The following is an 18,087-nucleotide window of genomic DNA, read 5'->3' as shown; positions in this document are numbered from 1 at the left end:
CTAGGTGTCCTCAGGGTCCAGCTGAACAGTGAGCTCAGCACTGGCGGAGGAAAGATGGAAGTCACACCAAAGCCCAATGCAACCCAGACATAACCTACAACTGCTGGTGTTTAACTGTGGGGAGGTTTGTTAAGAATAACAAAGCTGGAACAACACTAACGGCATTGCAGACCTGCTTACATATCAGTCTCCTTCCTCACAGTAGGAGAATTCCAGACAAGTGACCACACTTGCAAACCAGCCAAAAGAGAGATAAGAAAATCAAGGGTTTGATACACACAAATTGTTTTGAATTGATACCTTTAGACTCTGTCCCCCACACTGCAGTAATGTCAGCGGTGCTGATAACGTCTCTGTCAAACACGTAATGTCAAGGATTTGACTTCTACAGGTATTTAACAAGCATTCAAGAGTGTATCGTATTTCTTAGGAGGAGCAGCACACCTAAAAGTGAGGGGGAATACTTTAGAGCTGGTGGGCCACAGGCCTGCATCCCTGCCGTGTCGTAGTTACCAAATTATTGGAGTGTTTTATCTTAACCTGCCATTACTTGACAAATGACATGCATCGGAATGCAAGCTGAATTCTTCTTGGAAATTCAAGTAGCGGTCAAATGCTTGATCTGTTCAGTGCTTTGAATATGGGTCTGAAAGGGCACGGCCACTGCCATTGTGTTTGTAGGCTGCCCGGCAGTACATCGCACAAAGGGTGAGGTTGGCAGGGACCTCTGAAGGTCGTCTGGTTCAACGTCCTGCTCAAGATGTTTCAACACCTGCAGCAGGTTCCCCAGGGAGCATTTTCTCAGGAAGTACTAATTTGGGAGTAATAAATCAAGTGTCAGCAATTCTTCATTCCAAAGAACATTTTGGAAAAACAGCTTCCCAAAGTTTCACATGTACAGCTTTCAAATGATCCTTGGATCATCCTTTGTGCCCATTTTTGAGGTTCCTTTCAATGATCTAATATAACCAAATAAGATGAAATTGGGATGCTTACGATCTTTAATAGAAAATCTAACTATTCCATTGCAGGCAATTATTTAGCTTCTATGGCTTGAAGCCTGGGTGTTACTGTAGACTCTCTTCAGACTGGTGCAATACTCCTGCATTGGGTATTCACAATGCTTGAGCTGCGTTAGTTCAGCTTGCCAATGTAAAACAGGGCTAGTGTGAAGAGCTAATTTTCACATTTGCTCCACGTGGTGCAAGAGTATGACTATAAATTAAAAAAATATAGCACAAGTATGTAGATTTGGTAAATCTGTAATAATTTAAAAAATTTCTTTGTACCAGCATGTTGCAGGTGGGTGTTTACCCAAAAATATAGAAGGTGCTTGCTGCAATTATGCAAAATTAAGATATCCATTTGAAGAAAGAACCTGTAATATCAGTAGATTTATTATATGCATGTTTGATAACTGTACCAGATGCAGTGGAAACACTTGCCTTACAATGAAGGTTTAGTTAAAGCACATACATAGAGCCACTAAATATCTTGTGGAGGTCCAAGCAGAACACATGCTGCATCACTGAATGGACTAGGTGTACTGAAGTAGCTCTTACAATACCATGTCCTTGATTCCATGGAGGGATAATGCATGGCAACAATAAATCATTTATAATGGAAAACCAGCAGCAAAATTTTAAGTGTATTTCTGTTTATTATTTTTGTAGTACCAGTTTATTATATGGTCTAAAAGTGAACCCTACAGAATCCAACTGAAAAGACTGTGTTGGAGACTCTGGAGAAACAGGCCTCTAAAACACAAATTGGCTGTCACAGTTTAAAAAAACTTTTGGGTAAAGCTGCTCCCAGCTCAGGACTCCTTGCAAATGATGTCTTTTGATTTTTTTTTCAGTATTTTAAAAGAAACAGCAATCAGAAGACAGAACACATTCACATAAAATGAGTAATACACAATGTCAGTTAATGAAAAATTGCCCTGAAGCTATAAAGGTGTCTTTTCTACATGTTTTATTTAATAGAAAGCAAAATAAAAACAAACAGGAATCTTAGGTGCTGGTGTAGATTGTATCACAGTGCAGAAATTCCATGCAAAGCTAAGCAGCTTGCTTGGAGCCTGGGGTGAAAAAAAAAAAGCAACGACTCTTGCTGGCCAGGCCAGATAAAAGAGTATTGACTATATATTTCATTTGTGTTCCTTGCTTAATTTCTTTTCTCCTTTCCTTATCTTCATACCCTGAGCTTAGGCAGACCAGTGTATCATTTCTGATGAGCAAGGCAGCCATCCAAAACTCAGCTTAATGAAAATGCTGTATCTCGCAGCACTATTCCTCCCATACACCACTATTGAGCTGGGTGTATGGCATTCAGAGCTTTCTGAATCAATGTAAGCAATAAATTTACAATATTGTTATTTTCATTTGTCTAGACAATCTGAAATACCTGGAAACACATGCTTGTTTGTTAGTTGCCCTTCATAGCTTTTAGTATGGTAAAGTTTTGAAAAAAATGTTTTCAATTAATATTGCATGTTTCTGATCCAGGAGTTGTTTTGGCATATAGTAGCATCTTCATATTGTATATAGCGAGGATTAAGGACCTACATATAATGCTTTGGTCTCCATTTGAGATATTCCTGTTAGTCTGTGTTCACCTGCCTTGACACCCATTATTGTGATATTATAGTTCATGTGCTAAGATTTCCAGGAAATTTGAAGTAGCTCAGTACATGAGCTAATTCTAATGTATTCAAGAGCAAACCATAGTGGTACTTTACTGAAGAGTAACAAAGAGTATAGAGGATATTTTTATGACATTTTAAATTTTATTAGTTGCCTGTTTTTATATGTGACATTCTTGTTATTCCTATTCTTGTTTTAGAATTTCTGTCAATATTAATATGTAGAAAAGCATTTATTTTGTTATCAGAATTTAAAATGTTTTCATGGTCTTTTTAAAATGAAAGGAGAAAGGAAAGATTGAGCAATGTTTTTAGATGAAGGACTACTAACATTTTGATGAAGTTCTTTCTAAAGGATCTGTATAACATTTTATATTATTAGAATAATTATGAAGCTAGAAACTTCACAGTGCCACCTACTGTTGAAATTTTTAAAACCTTGCTAGTTTGGGTGTCTTCAAATAAAAGGGCAATGGAGGAAAAATTTATTCTGTTGGTGTAAAATATTTCAAACATCTGAAGAATGTTGGAGACACTTGCTGATTTGCTGAGTGAATTTCAGTCACACTGAATTTCTGAGCTTTGAATCAGTGACTACTTTGACTGAGGCTGTTTTGAGAAGTGACTTTCAGGATCTGGGATTTTGTGCTAGAACTTTTTTTGATGTTATATTCTTAACAAGGAATTTCATTTTAAAATTAGCCCCTGTGATGACAATAGAAAAAAACTGATGAAAGTATTGAGTGAGACAAAATCTATTTTCAACTCAGTGATAAGGACACATCCTCTGTTTTATAGAGAGGTCTGCATGAGATGTAAAACAAGGACCTGGAATCAGCATATGTGCTACAAGCTCCGTTCCTGTCTTACATTGCAAAGCCATAAGATGGACCATGGATCAGTGCTTGGTTGTTGACAGAAGAGCTGGTATGTCCCCAGCCACGGTGGCTGGAATTCATCTTCCCTAACCCTTACCATCTAAAAGTTAGATGAAGTTAATGTCCTATTCAAAGTACAGTATCTGGTTCTTTCTTCACTTCTCAAAGAAGACTCTGTCTCTGTGGTTACCAGAAAAGTAACTGTATCCTGTAATCTTTTCCCATGCCCCAAACTGTATTGGTTATGATTTCATTCCCTGGAACCATGGTAATAAGAGAAGTCATAGGACTTTGTCCATGAGTATGAACAAGCAGAGTACAGACCTTTGCTTTTTCTTCCTGAGGAAGGTTCAATTTCCAATTCAGTTTCAAGGAGTCAGAAATGGTTTATCTTCTGCTGGTACTCGTCTTATCCTGTAGAATAAACTGACACTGTAACGCTTTGAATTCTTGACTGTCAGAATTTCCACCTTATTAAGGCTTGATGGCTTAAATTTAGAAATTAAATTCCTTTCAAGTTGAGAAATTCTTGAAAATAATGTGTTTAAAACAGATAAAAGAGCTTGTAATGACAATTTAGCCATTTTGATTTAGTATTTTAGAAGCCTTTTGGAGGAGCTCTGGAGGACTCCCCTTTTCCATTCACAGTGGAGAAGGACTGCTGTTGTGACAGTATTGCTCTGTTGTACTTAATTTTGTTACATCAGGCAGATAACAATTTTCAGAAGTTTTTTGTAATGCTTATGAACATGCAGTCCTGAGTAGACATTTTACCAACGTTACACTGTAAGAGTTTTAAGTTAGCTTGATCAAAAGCAAAATAAAGGACATTTAAATGTTGAGCTTATTATGTCTTTCATGCAGTGAAAAGCATGTTTTTGGGAAAGGTCAATGAAACAATTATTTTTTTTAATTTACTTTCTGTGATACTTTTGTATTCCTAGTCAGGCTAAAAATTGTTCAATCCTCTGGGCTAACAGCTATCTTCCATCGCTCTCTAAATCCTCTACAGATAAGGGAAAATCTGAAGCTTCATGGACTTTTTAGTCAGGAACTGAGCATTGAATTTGTGGGAGAAGACAAACAAACCATCAAAGCTCTCCTCAAAGACCCAGTGTGGCAGAGTAAGTAGCCTGTGGCCTTTCTTCCTGTTACATGTCCAAATACTTTAAAGCTGCATCTTTCCAAAGGAATTAACAGGCAGTGATTAGGGCCACTCCTCTGAAAGGAGTATGGGAGTTCCTTCCCAGAACTAAAGGCCTGCATTGGTTGTATACCCCAAATTCCTGTTTTCCTGCAAGGGCGTTGCCTGAGACTGCTGGTACTCACTCAGCTTCTTGGGTCAGTTACAGTCCACCCGGTTCTTCTCACCTGTTTACCTCACTGTGCTCTATGAACTTTTAGTGTTAATGTGTATCAGACTAAATAATTAAAAGTCATGCATAGTGTATCCCAGAAAATTAGAAAGGTTGAAAATGTGCTGCGTCTTTCTTAAAGAAAAGCACAAGCTCAAATCAGAAGCAGAAGGAAAATGAATAAGCTATTTGGTGATACCATTTACAACAAAATAGCATAATAGAAGTGAAATTATTTAAAGTAATATTCAAATCATGCAGTCGTCATTGATTTAGTTTCCAATTATACAGATATAGTTGTGTTAACGAAATGCCTCATTCAGTTTGGTGGGAAAACAATTGAAAGTTTTAACGTCCTGGCATCTGTAGATGACAAATTATGTGATCTGCACTCCTAACTCAACTAGAATCCTAATTCTTGTTTTACCCAGGGCATACTACTGTATAGGTGTGTCTAATGAAAGATGCTTCCATGACTTTCTGGAGCCAAGACAATTCTGGAATAATTCTAGAACAGAATAACTGTCCCAGAATTAAATATTAAGGTAGGCTAAAATAGGTGAATGGCCTTGTAATATAGCAATTTAAAATCCGAATTAACTTCCAGGAATAGGAACTTTTTCAACCTGCATTCCAATGAATGTATTCCAAAAAGTTTTGAAAGACTACGTTTTGCGACATCAACCGCTGAAGCTGACCTAACTATAAATAAACATATTACAAAGAGTTTGAAGAGTAGCACGTGCTTTGTAGTAAGACTCCCATGTTTGATAAGCTATTGAACTCACCACCATCCTCAAAGTGTTTGAATACCTTCATGTCATAAGTGTGCTGACCCAGCTACTGTTCATCTTTCCCTGTCAATTTTCACGTGTTCTCAGGAGCTCAGAGAGCCTAGACATCTCACAAATGCATACTATAATTGTTCACATTTTTTTGTTGCACCTTCCACCCCCCAAAAATAGAAAATGTGAAAGTAAGAACAGTACTGAGTTCTCTTTGACTTGCATTTTCTGATGCCAAAGACAAGATAAGCATTGGTTAGAATATCTGCCCTATCAAAATATTTTAGTATACTAGATGTGTCTATAGAAATAGCATTAATAAATCAAATAGTGTTTAATCTGTGATAATATTCATAATTCTTTGCTAGAGAAGACCTTACTCTCTAAACTCAGTATATATACCCTGCTGTAACAGAAGTGTTTGCTAAATAGGGGAGAATCTGGCTGTTCTATAGCCACTTTTTTTTTTTTCCTCCTGATAGTCACATGATGTGGGAATATAATGTGTTGTTTACTACTGCACCCTCTTGTCATGCCCCATGTGTTCTGCTAACCCAGCAAGCAATTCTTACCTACAATGTTTCAAATATAAGCAGCCTGCTGACTATTCACGCTGTTCTGAAAGAGCTGCACTTGGAGTAGCCACATGCACAGGATGCTCTGCTTCTTGTCCACAGGACTGTTGTGCAGACAGCCTGTTAACTATCAGCAGCTGTCAGTGGCAAGCCTGTCCTGATGGATCTGGTGGAGTGCAGACTTCTAAACATGCTCGTATTTGTGAAGGTTGGCACAGGCAGGAGGGCAGACTGCTGTTCTGCCCAAGAATGCTTTTCCAGTCTCACTCTGAGCTAGGCAGCGTAGGTAATAGTCTGAACAATTTGCACAGACTTGCTTCCAGCATCAATGTGTCCTCCATGCCTTTGTCTAAAAGGAGTGGTCAGAGTTGCAGAATCCTTGGAGTCATGATGTTTCTGTTAGTATTTTGCATAGTTCTCTTTTTTTTGTTTTGTTTGCTTGTTTTAAACCTTTCTTTAGCTTAAGGTACATCTTTTTGTCCTGTCCTAAATATGCTATTATGTACATGGTGTTGCTACCCATCAGGATCTCCATATAGTGTGCTATATGGAGAGTGTAACATATAGGCCTTGCTATGAAAGAAGTCTGTGTTTTGAATGTCAAATAATATCAAGCCATCAATGTGATCCTCAGCACTATACTGGAGTGTGTGTGTGCACCTACTACTTATTTAAGCGTAGGTTAGAGACAGGGAGGTTTGTCTCTGAAAGTGAGTTTCTGAGGAAATAAAAACTAAACTAATTTCTCAGAATATAAATGCAACCCTTATTTTTATGCATTGTTTTAGGATTCGCTACTAGAGTGATTTGGTGGCTGCTCAGAAGCAGCAACTAATAAAGCAGTATTGGGATCTCTGGCAGCCCACTACCTGCTAACCTTTTTTTTTTAACTTTGTATTTCTAAGTGCTCTGTTCCAGAATAAGTTGTCCAATACGAGTTCGCCTTAACCACCCTTAAAGGCTTGGACAAGTTAAACATATGCACATATTTCCAAATAAATCTGGCCCTCTAGCCACTGATTATTTTCCTGGCTTTTTTCAGAACTCTTTCTCATTTATCTTTGTCTCTTTGATAGTGCTGTGGGTGGAACTGAATATTTAAGGCCAAAAACATAAAGAAAATGACTTAACCTTCTGCTGTTACAGCTTCTCATATGGAGCCAAAATTACATTGTTCTTTTGCCTTGCCATATCCCATGCAAACTTGCTTGTAGTTGCAGGGGGAGAAAAAGGAAAGTTTCCCATCATTCTCTTTTCTAATTCATGCTTTTTTGAGGTTATTTCTTCCACTGGAAAACTATTTGGATTATCTGTACAATATTTATCAGTTTGCCTTATTCTAGATCAAAACTTTTACTTTTTGGGTGTTAATTTCTTTACACCTCGTCTCTAATTCTCTCTTCACTGGTGTTTGAAGCTTTACGCAAAGTACAACTGTAAATGTCAGCCGCACACTAGAGTTTACTTTATTTTCCCAATGAAGACATTTAAAAAAATTAGACCTCACACCTATATCTGTCACACCACAAACACCTCCTCACAGTTCAATATATCCTATGTCTTTGCCACACTGTACTGAGGTTCCCAGTCTATGCTGGGGTTTCCAGTGTACTGTGAGCCAAGTTCCAGAGGGAGAACCCTACACGAGAGCAGGAGCTGCAGTTTGGTGGCTGGCAGGATGAGGCAGCTGGGTGATAAACAGCCTGGGAGCTTCACGGGGAAATAGCTTGCTGCTGGCAGGGTGTCATTAGTGGCAGCAGGACGACATAAGGAGGCAGGAGACACAACAAAACTGCATATGTGACTGGCAGAGGACTGCTGTCAAATGGTCCCAACAAGACCCACCCAATACTGTCATAACCCTCATTTGGGTTTCATCTGCAGGGCTGGTAATGTTGCCACTGTTAAGAGTTAATTGTGCTTAAGGGAGTTGCCCTATTTGTTCTGAGAAAGCCATAAAGCAGTCCCATTGCTTCTGCAGACCCTGTGTGTTAAATGAGGACACCCTGGTAACTAGAGCCTGCAAAGTGTAGTGCCAGCAACACCTACAGCGCTTGGCATGGAGCTGGGCGGACCCCAGCTGATAGGAGACGCCTGCTTGCCTGCATTCAGGGGACAGGTGGTCTGTAGCAGCAAGCGAAGTTACAGGTTTCTTATCAAAGCCAGTTTGAATTAATTTTTCAAGATTTTTATGGAACACGGAAACTAAAAAAAATCTGCTATGTTATATCTGCTGCCTTCTCTTCAGCTATTCCTTTTATAAATCTCTCTGAACAGATCACAAGTTTCACACAAAGATTTTTATTTCATAAAACCAAAATGTTTGTTGCTTGTGGTCCTAAACATTCCAGATGTGTGATTGTTGTGCAGTGTTTCTAGTATTATTTCACTAGGAACAGAAACTCTAAGAGACTGATGCCAAGTATCACACTTTTTTCTTCTGAAAATTTGTGAGATGGTTTGTTAATAAATGTTCCTTAGTTCCACACATCTATTGTGATGATAATTTATGCTATAATTACAGTAGGTGTAGCACATACATTCTAGAAACCATAGCAGAATGCAGCCAATATCCCTTGACTCCTGCACTGAATTCCTGCACAGGAATGTTTTCCTGTATTCATTTAAAAAGTCTTAATCAAGCCATTTTCAATCAAACCATTTGTTTTCAAGGTCATAAAGGATGTTTCTATTAGAGTTTAGTGTGTGTTATGTTAGCTTTCACAGTTTGTAAGTTCAACAAGACAGCTGAAGAGATATTGCTTGATGTAAACAAGTCCATAGGAACACGTATGATTTGCTTAGGTGTGCTGACAATACCAAGTAGAAAAAGCAGGCACAGAGTAGCCTTAGTGCTATAATTTGTGATGTTTAGGAGCTCTGCCAGTCTTTTTATGTTATTCTCCAAATTTAACAAATTTAACAAAAATAAGGACGTTTCAGGGTATGAGATTTTTACTGTAGCTCAAGAACAGAAATTTTTCTCTTCTAATATAGCCAGTAAGTTGGCTATATTAGTTGGCTAGCATCTCAACAAACTGAATTCCTGGGACTCTGCCTGCCTTCCTTGGAAAATTTGAAGCTGTTTTTAAGGAGGTTCTGTGAGAAAGCACAGCAGAGTACATTTTGCTAACTTTGGCCTGCTTATATGGGAAAGGCTTGCAGTTACCCTCAGGCATGAACTTGATTACATAAAGAGTAAAAAATAAAAAATAAATCATATTCTTTAATTCTAAATTACATTATTTGATGTAATAAGAACTTCCATACCAGATCAAATCTAAATTAGTTGTCTGACAATAGTAATTCCCAGATGTCGCTGAGGAAATTGCCCTATTCTTCAACCTCTTCCCCCCCCCCCCCCCCCCCACCAGTATAATGGATAATTATATAACAACCTGACTGTAGGGGAAGTTATTTTCTAACCTCAGGCTGGTGGCTGATTTATGCCCTGAACTGCGAACATTTATATCCATTATGAATTTTTATCGGGTCCAATCTAATTCCCCACATAAATGTATGAATATGTATGTATAACCTTTTACTAAATCCTGCTAAGCACTTGGCCTCAGCGATACCATTTGCCAGCATGTTTCATAGGCATATTACTTTTGCCAATTTTAAATGTATTGCCTTTTACTTTTAACAATTATTACAATCAGTGCTTACTTGGGGAATGTTGGGGTGGCACTAACCCCCAGCATCCTTTATCCTAGCCACCCCCAGTCCCAACAGCTCTAAAGCCTGCAGCCCCAGCTGGAGTCTCGGTCTTGCTGGACCAAGAGGTAGCAGTCTCCTGCCCACTCACATTTCCTGCTCCATGCCCTCATAGACCAGACCTAGTCTTTCACATTATGTGTTGATGAAAGGCAGAGAGATGATGCTTTCAGTAAATGAACAGGTTACAGTGCCTCTAGGACTGCTATCATTCTGCTGCACCACAGCTTCCTGAATTCGCCAGTGTAATTAGGATTTAATGTTCAGAAAAGTATTTATTTTGGAGGGAAGAAGTTGTTTTGGACTGCAGGAAATAAATTAATTTTGATTTATGTAGGGCTATGTCAAAGAGATGATTTTGTCAAAGTCTGGGGAGGAAGGGGTCATTCATGGGACGGGCTCTTATAGCAAAATTTTATTGTGAGGGGAGTGGAGGTTATCTTTGATTATAGGGAAATTGGTTATACCTCGTAAAAGAAGGCTAGCTTAGGATTAGTTCTGAATAGAAAAGTAAGAACTATTTTACCTAAAGAAGAAATTTCACTGTGTGTCTATGTGGGCTGACGAATAACATAAAATTGGAATGGAATGGAATGGAATGGAATGGAATACTCTTCCCTGGCTCAGCTTTGTGCCTTTGCTGTGCACCCTGCCGTCTGTTCCCAAGGAGCAGAAGCTGGTACCTCCCTCTCCGCTTCCTGTCCTCAGGAAGTTGCAGACAGCAGCAAAGACGGCTCTCAGCCTCCTTTTCTCCGGACTGGACAACTCAAGTGCATTCACAGAAACTCAGAAGTTAATTCCCATGGTTGCTAAAGGAAGACATACTCTTGAAAATCAAATCTTCAATAAGAACCTGAAATGAAAAGGAGGCCGTGAGACCAACTTCAATAGTTCATACATGAAAAATATTTAATTTGTGAATCCTTGTAACATACTCTCAGAGGGGAAATACCATTAGGTTAAAGAATAATATACATAATGGGGATCTTCTCAAAGCCAGCAGAAACATTCAGAATGGTTGTATCAGACAGCAGAATCTGAGAGGCACTAATTACATACAAGAACTTCCATGATTAGGGTCAGTATAGGGCATCCATGGGTGAAGCCACAGAGTTTAAGTGTGGATGTAAATGCTTTAGTTTGAGAGTGCTGAGAAATGGTCTTTTGTTGGTTCACTTAATTATATAATGAGCAGCTGTGAAGTTTTTATTCGGATTAAAATTTCCCTGGAACTCAGGGTAATTTAGATCTGAGGTTTTGGCTCGGGTCCATTCTAAGCCCTGTACTCAATATAAATTACTGCCCTAAAACCATGACACGTCCAATTTATCCTCCATTTTAGATGGCTGAGAAATACATGCATAATTCTGTGCATACCACACATACTGTAATCTACTGTGATAAATAGACCAGGTGACTGAAACAGCTAGGTTAGACACTTTATTTTAGTCATGAGCCCACACCCAGGCTTAGTTTAAATACCAGGCAAAAAATGATGTTTGAATTATTTGACCTGAATCAATGCCAAATGCAATCTTATGCAAATTCAGAAAGAGAGAGGAAAAAAAGTCTTGGAATAAAACCAATGATTTATGTGTGGGAACATAAGGCAATAACAAGCAACAATTGAAGTAACAACAGCAGTGGACCACCATGAAAAGTAGGATAACTTTTTGTTGGAACTGCTGTGATTGTGGAGTTGGGAACAGGGTGATATTTTGACACACGGATGACTACAAGAAAAGTAGACTTGTGGACCAGCATTCCCAATTCCACCTTCTTTCAAAAATGCTGGCCAAGCTCTGCATGCCATGCTCCACTCACACTGCTTTGATATTCTCTATTGTCCAGTAAAATGGAAGATTACAAATATCCCCATTCTGGAGAGAAAAATGTGAAGTAATTATGACACAGTCATCTGAGAGATATTATACATTTTCGTAATCTAATTCAAAATAACTACGTTAAATTAAGAGCTGTATCCAGAAATGATGGGGCTTGGTGTTGAGTTTTGATGATCCAGGTCAGTCTCATTTGTCATTAGCACTGTGAGTTCAGATGTAGGGAGGTAAAATAACCTGAGCAACACCTATGGAGAAAGCAGGGCTGCCTGGAATTTTGTCAGTGTTACACATCCCCTGGGGATAATGTTTTCCATGATGACTTTATACTCTGAAATGCTGCTATTTTTCTTAGGGCTTTCTTTACTATGTAGCAAGCCTTTCTAATACATTGATGTGTGTATAACCAAATGCTAGTAATTCAGTTCAGAAGGATAGCTAAGACAACTTTCAAGCTATACCTGCTGACTCCGACATTCAACTCAACCTCAGAAGAGAGAGTAGCGAGTAGTTACAGAGAAAGTTTGTTTTTGCAGTTCTGTTTGGCCACTTGTACTCAGGGAGACTTTGCATAACTGAAGTTGTGTACAGAGAGGTCTGACTCCTTGTATCTGTTTAAGCAATTTTGTCCTCAGCCAGAGACTTATTCCTCTAATTCAGTGCTTCTCAGTGGATTTTTTTTTCTGAATTGTCATGCCAAACAGTTGTCCACTTCTTTTTTTTTCCATAGAAAGGCACCTGTTCAATTTTAGACACTGTTCAGTCTGTTCCATTTCAGTGGTCTGCAGTGCTCCTCAGAGAGCCCTGAGCTTTTTACATATTTTAGGCTGCCAGCTCTCTTATGTTCTTTTCCCCAGCAGCCAATTTTGCTCTGAAGCTCTTGTGACTGAGCCAGCTTCCATTCCTTCATAAAGGGATACTCTCTTGTTATTGCAATTGAGGAGTTCCATAAGAGGCTTTAATGTCTCCAGAGTGTTGTTATGTACGATAAAAGCTTGAATTAAGCTTTACCTAACACTTGTTCATGCAATATTCATTTATTGGCAAATTGCATTTGTTTCTGCTGTTGATAAATACTTTTAGGTTTATTTCTAATACCGCAATTACACGATCAGATTAATATATGACTGAATAAAATGTTATATGTTCTGTTTGAGTAACAGGAGCAGCTAGAAGCCTGAATTCACTACAATGTACACTGCCATCTTGTGTTCTGAAGTTCTAGCTAATATAAAAATGCACACAATATACTGCAGCTTTTCTCAAAATAGAATTGGCTATGTTAGTGGAATATGCAAGGTTATCAAAAGATATTTATTGTCATTTTCTTTTCTTGTAAAATGGTAAACGGTCCTTAAAATAGCAAATCTCACTGATAACTCTGAATTCATCGATTCTAAGCATCCATTACTTTTAGTGATTTTTGGCTAACCCAGTCAAAAAAAAAAAAAAAAAAAAGACAAAGACCACAGAGAAAATTCTGGTACAGCCAAGCCATTCTCCTTTTCCAGCAGTGAGGTTCAATATGGACTCCCAGGTATAGCTTCTGTTGTAAGGCAGCCTTTGAGCTGGTGTAGTGTTCCCCAAGTAGTTGTCTGCCAAACGCTTCTCTTCTGCAGGAAGGGTATATAATAGAAAAGAGGGTAGATTGTATTCTTAGCTGGAATATCTCTCCCTTTGGAACAATTGTCTTCTGAACATAGCTAGATCATCCCTGTGGCTGTTCCAGTATGCAACGGAGTACTGGCTAATTGGTTGAAAGAGGACCTAAGGTGACATTTACTTACAAAATGAAGAAAAAGAATTTAACATCGCTGCCCTGTGGTGTTTATTCACTGCTGGATGAAATAAGTGTTGCATGCTCTTCCTCTAAAAATGATGATTCCTTCATGACATGCTAATCAAACAAGTGGATTTGTACATGCATACTTCCAATTGTTTTCACTGAATAGCAATATATAGCTCTGCCTTTTTATTATGTTTTTTTTTATTATTATTAATTCCAGTTTCTTTATGTTGTCGTTTACTATTGCAAACATGTAGTAACACTCTTAAAACAGCTTTGAACAATGGCTCTATAAAACCCAAAGGATTTATTCCATGCAGCTGCTGTTGCCTGAAACAAACATAAGCATGAAAGGGAAAAGGGTGCCAAAAATCAATAACTAAGTTTAGAGACGAGGGGCAGAGCAAGAAATAGTAAAATCACATCATGGTAACAGATGCTGTGGTAGAAGGGCAGAACGGCAGAGAACATTAGCAGGAGGCAGAGTAGGGAAGCACACTTGACCTTGCTTGTGCAGAAGTTCCCATCGGATTAGTTGCTTTCCAGAAACCTTTCATTCTTCCTGTTTGGCATTTCTTAGCCCTTTTTTTTTTCATAGAAAGGCACCTGTTCAATTTTAGATACTGTTCAGTCTGTTCCATTTCAGTTGTACTTTTGTATAACTTCCAATATAATTTTCCACCTCTGAAAGGCAAATGATTATGGCACCCTTTATGATTTGTGCATGCAATATCTATCTCCCAAAGTTTCTTTTTATGGCTTAAATATACCACAGCACAGAGTTTAAACAACCTCCTTCTCTTGTGAAAGGAGGAGTTAGAATGATTCTAAAGAGCTTTTACTCCTGTAACAACACTTTCATAATACTTTACTGCCTTTTACACTTCCCTTCAAAAGGCAATGTGTGCATTGTGGCCTGGTTACATAATCTCCTGTTTCAGTAAGATTAGAGTTAAAACTGTTTGCACAACACGTTGCATTGGTGTGTAAGTAATACAAAGCTTATTGAAAAGGACTTTGTCATTTCAAAGTCTGTAATGCTTCTCTAAGAGTGTTAATGCTATTTTATTTACTTCATCTGCCTGTAACAGTCCTGCTAATTTTCTTAGTTTCCTAACATACAGTCATACTGTCTCACTCTGTATTCTTTGCTGTGTTGCCATCTGAGAGATTCTCAGACAGAAAAAAATAATTGGCTGCATGTAAGAATAATAAAACAGTAACTCAAATTTTGCTGAAAATTATATCTAATAAAGCAGGAAACTTATCTGTAATCTCTGCACTACAGAGATTAGTGCACTAATCTCTGATGGGGCATACATACACCTCCCTGGTGATCAAATATCACTGTAACAGCTGTGTGGTCAAGGGAAAAGCAGAAGAGGGAAAACTACTGCAAGTAGAGCAGCTCTGGGAAGAGAACAGGCATCTACTCTGTCCTCAGTTCCTGTAGATGTGGGTGGACAAAGCCTGTGACTGGGGTCAGTTGAAGCCTTTTGAGCATCCCATGCCCCAGGTTTTGAGTGTCTCCTAGCAGTTGCTATGCTAGATTAGACTGTGTGGTGTCCTGGGTGTGGATGAAAGTTTGTTCTTCCATTAACTAGTCCATTTTGTCATTGTGAGACCTTTACTGATGCTGGTAGGTGCCTGCCAGTCTGCCTATGCTGATAACTACCTAATGCCTAAAAGTTGATAGTGAGAGACTAAACATTAGGGATAACGCTAAGTATGCAAGATGAGCTTGTCACCTAAGGATGAGTGCTTGTACGTACTAATACCATCCCTGAGCTGCTGGGTTAATCCAGAATGTGAACTTTGGAGAAAATACTAGATCAAGTTTAGATTTCCATGTTCCTTTCTAGGAGCACCCTCTGACTTCATCTAGAGTCATAGGCGTTGTACAGAACTGCAGTCACCAAATGCAGGTGGGACTACCCAAATCTTCAATACCCTGGTGAATAAAGAGAACTTTCAGAGAACAAGATCAGGGCATGGTAGATAGAGTTGTATTGAGCAAAACTTCAAAGCATTTACTTATATTTTCTCCTGTAATTAAGGTTTATATTTCTGAGTTTTTTCAGTGGTACAAAGGCTAACATTCCTGTTACTTCAGCCTTTCATACTCCTTAGGGCAGTAAAATACCACTCATCCCTGGAGCACACAACAAGGCCCTGAGCTCCCTGAGGCCTTGCATGTATTTTACTGCTCAAGAAAAGTTGTCTAAAGAAAAAAGGAATGAGTAGGCCTTGAACTTAAAGTTATTATAGTTTTTTTTGATTTATTTACAAAGCTGCCTTTCCTGCAATGTGTCCATCTGCAGGGCTATAAATGTTAGTGAGAAAGCTTCTGCTTAGGTTTTATTTTCTCTAACCAAGAGCAGTTGGCCATCTGCTGGGTAAAAAGAAAGCTGTGCCTTGTTGCGTTTGGAAGCAAAGGTTGCAAATACCACACAGTCCTTGCAAATGATACATTTAGGCCGTGTAATTTCTTTCTGATAAGGAAATGATTTGTTAACCCACCCTGCTGAGTTTACCAGATCTCCTTAGGTCAGAATTCAGTATTGTGCAATTTGAAATGCTGTTCCCATAGAGATGCTGCCTATGTAAGATTATTGCTGCCCCTAGGTGCGGTTGGAGATATGAAAAGATGAGATTTTGGGGTACAGCTTCAGGCCCTGCATGCCGGTGCATGAGGCAGGGATGCCCACGCTACTGGGGGGTCCCAGGTCCTGGGCTGGGACCATTTGTCTTCCACAGCCAGAAGCTTGCTGTTAGTGCACGTGGCTGACAGAATCCGTCAGCTACTCAAGGCAGGCACATCTGCAGGCAAGCATCTGTAGTCCTCAAAGGGCATTCTGGTACTGGATTTGAAGGCAGCAAAGTCTGCCAGAACCACTGATCCTGATGCAGGGATTTGCAGGGCTGAGGAGAGGGCATCAGTAGCTCACAGCAGAGGCATTGATTCAAATCAGTTCAGCACTCCAGAAGTCTGGGAGATGTTTGTGTCCAGGGATGCTTAGGAATTGCAGGATACATTATGGGATACATATTATGACCAGGAAAAGAAGTCTGAGGCCCTTAGTTTTTCCTTTTTAATTTTTTAACAACATTTAGAAACTGGTTAGAAGCTATGTTAAAATAGATTTTGACATTATAACAAAAGTTTAATGTAAAAAAAAATGGTTTAAAGTTATAAAGTTTTAAAATACTTTACTAATAAACAAATACACACTTCAGTTAATTAACAAACAATTGCTAAAAAGCTTTCTATGGAAGAAACGTGCTATGTCTGTGCATTCCTGCTCTGAGATCAGCCAGGCCTCCATCAAAGATCCAGCATGACAAAGCAGTGCTTTCAGCAGCGATCCTTTTGTTGGAGAGTTTGAGTGACGTACTGAGCAGTACACGAGGAAATTTAAACATCTTATTGGAGGAATGACTGAAACGTTCGCTAGCCGTAAGCACATAAGAAAAATTCGGATTAGTGACTCAAGAATAGGCGTATCAGTGGTGTCTTGCTGTCCTGTGTACCGAAAGTCTCACTCTCTCCATTCCAGCTAAAATTTGATGTTTTAGGGCAGTTTTAATGCTGTTGCCCAAGCTGCTTCATGTCATGATATCCAGGGCAAGTACTGCTATTGTCATAGCAAGACAATCGTCTTGATAAATGTCTCAGTTTTCTAACTCTCCCTCGGCTGAATTTATTATCACAATTTTATTCTTCCCTCAGTCACAGGGCTGTACCATTATCCTTAACTGCCCTCTTCAAACTAATCCATACATTAGCCGGGAGGGAGTGCTCCAGTAGGGGAGCCAACACTATTATCCTGAAGTCTTAACAGGCCCTGTTCCAGCAGGCTTGGGAATGATTGCCCTGAGGTTTCTCACCAAGCTGCTTCCAGCTCACAAGAACACGAGGAGTCACTCAGTACTTCTTTTTATGCCTAGTCATTAGATATATTTACAGTAGTACTTTCTCCCTCTAAGTTTGGCACTGCTTTCTTTACCCCCACTTTCTGTTTTGCAATTGTTCCTTTGCCCCTAAACTTCCTGTGCTGAGGAGCCATGCACACAAGGACAGTTTGTTTTTCAACTTCTCAACATACAAAGAGTGTTGTGTTACAGAGAAAATAAATTCTGTTTTCTCTCACTCATTTGAAAGTGTCTACCTTCTTCAACGATATCATTGCATGTAATGGAGCAGTAAGCTGGTCCCCTATCACACAGAGAAAGCAGTAGAGATTAATTATCTCACAAATATTTTGGAGAATCAAGCAGTTCACCCATTTGTGCTGCTCCATTTCCCATGTTTTCAGCTGAAAGAGCAGGCTGCTGTCTAAATTGATGGCATCCTTTTCAGCTGAGACCAGCTTAATCTATTTTGTGTTCTTCAAAAAAAGGAGCTGCCTTTGTTATCCCTTGTATGCACCACATTTCTCTGTTGAAACAAAGCACTGGTGAACAGCACTGGCTTGACAGTGCCTGAGACTGGAGTCCTCAGGTCTG

The 18,087-nt window shown here is 39.1% G+C and overlaps 1 protein-coding gene across 1 annotated transcript in view; it reads left to right on the top strand.

The window, feature by feature from the left end:
- Window positions 1-18,087, top strand: part of AGPS (alkylglycerone phosphate synthase) — an 82,806-nt gene that overhangs the window by 476 nt on the left and 64,243 nt on the right. The window contains exons 2-3 of the mRNA XM_035566998.2: window positions 3,443-3,571; window positions 4,535-4,646. The gene's annotated coding sequence lies outside the window, so the exon portion shown is untranslated. The remainder of the gene's footprint in view (window positions 1-3,442; window positions 3,572-4,534; window positions 4,647-18,087) is intronic.

This window comes from Cygnus atratus, chromosome 6 (genome assembly GCF_013377495.2).
Source record: "Cygnus atratus isolate AKBS03 ecotype Queensland, Australia chromosome 6, CAtr_DNAZoo_HiC_assembly, whole genome shotgun sequence".
NCBI lineage: Eukaryota > Metazoa > Chordata > Aves > Anseriformes > Anatidae > Cygnus > Cygnus atratus.
This window is presented reverse-complemented; position numbering and strand designations above follow the sequence as displayed.